Genomic DNA, 7507 nt, shown 5'->3' with positions numbered 1-7507 from the left:
TAATCTATCATGTGGTACTATTTTAGTTTTCTAGGACCTTCCATCCCTCTCCAGCTGCATCATCATGGCTGGTCGTCTTCATCCAGACCAACACTGACCTTAGAAAACAAACACAACAGTACAAAGACTCTCACTGGAATTAGTTCATGAACACCTTACTTCATTTCCATACAGTCAATGGGATGCAAAACCTAACAACACACTGTACAAGGGACTCTGAACAACAGACTAAACATGGAGGAGGGACATTTACATAACTGACACAAAAAAGTGTTTACCTTCTTCAGGGCTTCCAAGTTCAACTGTTTTGCGAAAAACGTCTCCATTCGGCAGTTCTCTCCAGCGTATGCCTTGGATGAAGTTCCCGTTCTTCGCAAACTCCTTTCTGATCTATGAGACATGATCAAACCAGATAAAGCCAGCAGCACTCATATTTTAATTGAGCATTTGAGTTTATTAATATGATCAATGGGAATATAAAATGGAGATCATGTGAAAAGTGAGAAATGAGTGAGCATGACATTGACTTTGGATGTGGCCTACTGTACTTGCACCAACATCTGTTCCTTAACCACTGGGTCATTGAGGTCAGCTCCTGAGTTAGATTTCAGAGACATCCTGACAATGGTCTGCTTGCTTCTCTTTTCTAGAGGGACATAGGAATGGTAAGATGAGACAGCCACTGAAATGAGGTTCAGCTTATTTACAATAAATAAGTAACTTTTTTCTTCCAATGTCCTTTGAAGGCTGTAAATTATTTTGGAATTGTGTAGTAGCAAGCCTCTGTGTTCTATGTTTACCAGTATGGAATTATTATCTCACAATAGAAACCACATGAGCACACATTTGCAAAAATCATGATTTTCTTTTGTTTTAATTAAAACATTTGCCAAATCAAACAAATTATATTTTAAATATTCATGTTGTTGATTTTTCAACATTCATAAATGTATGTAATAAATGTATTATTGAAATCAAAATACTACTCATATTACAGTGAATGCGGCGAAGCTTCATATAACACCAACTTTTGCTTTGCAGCACCTACAGATGAAACACTATGGAGTCTTAAAGGAGGACTGGGTAAGGCCAAAATGTCACAAATATTACAACTTCCGATAATTATTTCTCAATTATGTTTTAAGGCACAAATGTCTAATGTATGTCAACAATCCTTCCTCCAAAGGGCCTTCTATGGATTACATTGTTACTTCCTGGTCTTCTTTCTTCTCGTTTCACAGACGGACAGCATTGGTTCATATAAAACTACAATGGATGTACTGTATATAGGAACTGAAGTTATTTGTAGCTCAATAAACCTCCTTTCATACTAATGTTGTTCTGCTAGGTCACTCAGTCATCTCAATTGAGAGCTTATTTGCAACTCCTTGACACTGTGAATGCTGAAAACATGTTTATTAACAGTTGTGAGTACTATTCGTACAGTAGGTTAGATTGGTCCATACCTTCACTGCAGCCCTTCCTAGTGTAACCAGATATGACTCCTGGTTTGTTTGTCATAGTTGGTTGACCATTTGTATACTTTTGATAGCAGTGGAATCTGTTTTGAAAGTAAAAGACAATACTGATGCACTTCTGTAAGGTCTCTGTTTTACTGTAATTGTTTGTAGACAATGTAATTGCATACAAATACTGTTTATCATTTTGATCTCATGGATAGTCAGTCCTTGAATCCATAGCTCTGCATTTAAGAGTGGTGACATTTCTCTAGCCCCATCCTTCAACAATTTACCAAAACAAGTGGTGTGACCTGCTGACCACCACCCAGACATGCAACGCAAATACTCAAATAGATTATACCCCAGGTAGCTGAAGTGGGAACACCCAGGGTTCTGAGTGCAGGCAAGCTGGCAATGATAGACGTCCTGTTCATTCACCATCAAAATGTCGTTCCCGAGAATGTCTTTGTCAACCATGAATCCCTGTGAGCAGTGAGCTGTTGAATAGGGGCAAATGTTGTTCATTTAGACTGCAAATCAATTATAAAAAATATAAACTACCACAAAAGTAACAGAAAAAGCCTTGTCCTTGCTCAATATTACAATATTTGATTGTTTTAAGCTAAACCATGAAGGATAAGTCTTAAAAAGCATATAAGCATATACACTCATATGGTTCACCTGCTCTGGTGTCACTGAATGACTCATTCAAGGACTGCTGGCTGAAGAAGAGGTCAGGGGCTGCACCTGGGAAAATAAAACAGTCTAAACATTCCCATACTGTAAATCTAACAAGAAAGATCACAAAAAGTAATGTGTATGTTGTATCTGTTACACATGTATAGATTGTACATAGATAATGAGATCTAAAAACATAGATGTGTCACAGTAGAGCAAATAATGTAATTATATTAGCATACGGTGGTCAGTGCATTAGGAAAGGATTCAGACCCCTTCCATTTTTCCACATTTTGTTATGTTACAGCCTTTATTCTAAAATGGATTAAATACATTTTCTTCATTTTCTTCCACACAATACCTCATAATGACAAAGCGAAAACAGGTTTTTTGAAATGTCTTAAATTAAACCAAAATACCTTATTTACATAAGTATTCAGACCCTTTGGTATGAGACTCAAAATTAAGCTCAGGTGCATCCTGTTTCCATTGATCATCCTTCAGATGTTTCTACAACTTGATTGGAGTCCACCTGTGGTCAATTTGGAAAAGCACACACCTGTCTATATAAGGTCCCACAGTTGACAGTGCATGTCAGAGCGAAAACCAAGCCATGAGGTTGAAGGAATTGTCCGTAGAGCTCAGAGACAGGATTGTGTTGAGGCACTGATCTGGGGAAGGGTACCAAAACATTTATGCAGCATTGAAGGTCCCCAAAAATTCTTAATTCTTAAATGGAAGAAGATTGAAACCACAAAGACTCTTCCTAGAGCTGGACACCCGGCCAAACTGAGCAATCGGGGTGAAGGGCCTTGGTCAGGGAGGTGACCAAGAACCTGATGGTCACTCTGACAGAGCTCCAGAGTTCCACTGTGGAGATGGGAGAACCTTCCAGAAGGACAACCATCTCTGCAGTACTCCACCAATCAGGCCTTTATGGTAAAGTGGCCAGACGGAAGCCACTCCTTAGTAAAAAGGCGCATGACAGCCCGCTTGGAGTTAGCCAAAAGAGAAGAATGGTATAAACTTCCCAAATGCAGGTGTGCCAAGCTTGTAGCGTCATACCCAAGAAGACTCGAGGTTGTAATCGCTGCCAAAGGTGCTTCAACCAAGTACTGAGTAAAGGGTCTGAATACTTATGTAAATGTGATACTTCCGTTTTTTATTTGTAATACATTTACAAAAATTTCCAAAAACCTGCTTTCGCTTTGTCATTATTGGGTATTGTGTGTAGATTGATGAGGAGGGATTTTTTTTTTTTATTATTCATTTGAGTAAGGCTGTAACATAACAAAATGTGGGAAAAAGTCGAGGGTCTGAATACTTTCCGAATGCACTGTACATGGTCTAAAGACTTTGGAGAAAAGGGAATCAAATTCTTACCCAGAAACAGTGCCAACACTGTTGGGAGCCACATAGCCACTAAAAAGATGTAAAAGTGTAAAGAAAGTGTTTGTCCATTTTAGAAAACATTTTATGAAGATGTGCATGAAACAAGATGATATTAGGATGTTGTAATAGGAAAAATATATATTGAATGCAAACTGTTATGGAAAAGAAGTCCCTCGTGACTGCCTTAACAACGAGTAGCTGATTTGGTTCTAGGTGCCTAGATTAATGTAAAAGCTATTTAAAATAGCCATTGGATTTAACTAGGCAAATAGAGTATGATGCTCTAATTTGACAAGAAAAGAGGGACTGAAGTGACTGGATTCAACCTTTCTCCTCCCCCTTCTATCCTCCAAAAAATATTAAAAGTTTGTTGTGTTGTGATGCTTTTAAATATTCATATCATTACATAAAATATATTGTTTTGGATGCTTTTTGGTGATTTCAGGACTAACTTGACATTTGCCTGTCACCGTTAACAGGAAAACTTGTTTTTTTCTCAAATTCTTCCTCTGAATCCTCTGGAACAAATATTCTGTAATGAGGCATCAATCTATTAATGCCAATATTTGACAAAGTGATACATAATCTGGTGTGTCATTGTAGTGGGTTTAGCTGCAGACCATGTGAACCAAAAGTTATTTAGGACGAAGGGCTGATCCCTGATTTATGAGTTCAATTCCACCCAATCTGGCTAGGGATCATAAATTAATGCTCTGTTGAACATTTAAGTTAAACAATATATTTTGCGGGCAGAATCCCTTTTCTTTTTTTCTTGACCCATATAGATTAGAAACAGACAGTACTGCCATTGATCAAGTGATTAGTGATATGATCAAATTATTGCTGGTATGCTGTTGCAGTATTATATGTCAATACATAATCACTTTACATATGCAGCAACAAAATACATTTTCTGACTTATTTTGTTCTTGATAAATATCTCATTTTGAAAGCCACTGTGATCCAAACTAGGCATATTTACTAGATAACTTTAAAATAATGCTTTTTGACACCAAAATATCAGTCATGATGTAAGATGTTATACAGTAAGAAAGAGCTTGTAATATCCCATTAGTAAAAGTAAAATGAAACATACCTTTTTTGCTCCTCCTCTCTCTCCAAGGCTTGTTTGGCTTTGATGAGCAGACAGGTGGAGAAGTACTGTAGCTGGAGTGTTTATAAAGAGGATCTGCTCTCCTCCTTCTTTGAAAACACCCTTGTGTCAGTCAACCTCATCAAGCCTCCTCCCTGTTGTCTTGCTGAAAGATCCTTCTAGAAAGAGTGGATACACCAAGAGTGTGTTTATGTTCCTATATGGTAAATCAAACAACCTGAATGGGAGACTCCACTTATGTACATTGAGTAAATTATATGTAATAAATATGTTGTAGAATAGTATGTAATAATATTTTGATATATTGTTAGTATCACTGTAAATATTTGTTTAGATCATGTACTGTAGGGGCCAACACATTTGAAATTTCCAACACATACTTTACATAAAGATAACAATTTCTGTGTAATCCTCTTGGGTGAGGTTGCTCGCTAAGTAATCTCCATTGGCTCTGCAAGCCGTCTGTGCCCCCTCCCATGTCAATGAACCTTGACCTGAGGAATTGTTTGATTGTGTGTGTGGTATCGTGTCGAATGCTGGTGGGTATTGCTGTCGATCAAAGAATCCCTTAGGCTATATCGTGTTCTAGAGACTTTTATTAATACCACGAGTTACAGCGTAAGTACGGACCCGCGGAGATCCGGAGAAACAGTCCCCAAATAAATCTTCCTGTGTTCTAACTCTTCGTCACCGCTCCCCCCTTTATATAGCCTTCCAAGAGTTGAATAGCTCCCTCTACTGTTCAATCCCCGTATCTTACCACCCACTTCCTGTCTGTCATAGGTGACGTCACGCTAAAACCTTCCCTCTGGATAGCAATAATCAACCTTCCATTTCTTCATGAAAAACCTTTAACAAAGACATACATTTTAATATACTACATATTCCCCCCTTCGAGACAAAACTAAAAAGTCTCGACAACAATAGGATTATGACCAGTAACAATTTATCTTATTGAGTATCTTTAACCTTAAACCAAAAACATTCTTCTCTAGAGTGTAAATACCTTTCTATGAAATAACTGTTTATGAAGTATGAATACATTACTATGACATATGAAGAAATCTCTATGGAGTGTAAGAGCGAAAAACTGTCTGGCAGCCATCTTTTCAGATATCCATCCATCAATCAAGACAGTAAAATTCTCTTACAGTCCCTCTGCCCCCGGCAACCACCTCGGTACTCCAGATAACCTCATAAACCATGTAAATACATTTGAAACTATAATACAATTAACTACACATGTAAGCCCCTGTAAACAAAATCCTATCCAGAAACATCCACTCTCAGGCTGGTCAACCCATAGGACCTGAAAGGGAATCTCTCCCTGCCTAAACGTCCTTTCCCTAAACCCCATCGAAATAAACAAAAGCATCTAAGATCCTCATCTGCATTCAATAACATCAAACATCATTCTACTAAAATCAATACCTAAGAATATGACACAATTATGTATTACACATCAAATATGTCTATATTTCATTGCAGACACTGGAATGTAGTCCACTACACTTCATCTCCTCCGTAGTCTCGACTTCCAATGGACTTGTTAATGATGAAATCGGCCACACCCTCCTTGTTTCATCTCCTCCAGTCATATTGTCCCTTCATATTGTCTTTGTTTGAGTATTCCAATCTCCACATGTTCTCCCAAATGCCTCTGGAAGAAAAAGAAAAAGACCAAACAGTATCTTTTCCAAAAAAACACTTTCAAATTAAACATCACTATCCACTAAGACTATAAAACTGATATATAAATGATGCATGAATCACATAAACCCATTCCCCCCTTGATTCATAAATCATACTAAAAATCACACTAATATTGAAAAAAATTGTAAAATGATCAAATAATCAAAAAGGATATTTATCCATCAGTAGTCCATCTAGACCCCCTCGTCCATCTTCGTCCAGATCAGGAACAATCAACAACGGCATCTGAGTGTTGTCTCCAGGCATCACAACACCAACCCATCTTAATATCATAGCTTTTGCAAAGGTCAGTAACAAAGTACAAAAGCAAAACATCACACACAGCGCTATCAGAGCTGCGATTAAAATCTGAACCATCACTGCTCCTATTGGGCCTAATTGATCTTGCAACCAAGACTTCGCCGACCATCCAGCTTTCTCAGATCTTCCAAATGCATCCCTGATATTCTTCAAAGCATCTATAACACTTGTGATATTATCGGAACTATCTGGGATCAAAGTATAACAATCATCCCCTGTCAGATTCATAGCCAAACATAAGCCACCTTGTCTTGCCAAAATATAATCAAGAGCCATGTCATGTTTCAACAACGTCAGTCTGTGACTTCTTTGAGCATTTGACAGAAGGTGAAACCCTCTTATTGTTTCATTTGCAAAGCCCTGCAACGTATATGTAATATTATCAATATGATCTGCTAAAAATGTTACACCATACCATGGAAAAAGACCAAGTCCCCACTTCTCTCCCAGACTTATTCTCCAATGGTAGGCTTCAAGATTAGTAAATTTAGCCATGTCTCTTTTAACCCTATTTTCAACAGTAGTTTCAGATTGATCTGGGTTCGGTGCTACTCCTCTTCTAATTGTAAAAACCTCATATGGCAACTTCAACGTTGACATGTAACAACACCCTTTCCATCCATAGGGTAAAAATATATATGCTTTATCACCACAAACCCACCAAATATCTCTAAAATTCCCAATAGTTGCATTGATAGGGAAAAATTGCTCCATCACCATCAAAGTCCTGCCCTTCTTACTACCTGGTGCATAAAAAGTTACATTATATTTGTCACCTTTACCCTTTCGTCCGTGTTTACCCAAAGTCAACATATACCCATCACAATCTGATATTCCCATGAACATACCA

Source organism: Coregonus lavaretus (genome assembly GCF_964263955.1).
Source record: "Coregonus lavaretus genome assembly, chromosome: 5".
In the NCBI taxonomy this organism is placed as follows: Eukaryota; Metazoa; Chordata; class Actinopteri; order Salmoniformes; family Salmonidae; genus Coregonus; species Coregonus lavaretus.
This window is presented reverse-complemented; position numbering follows the sequence as displayed.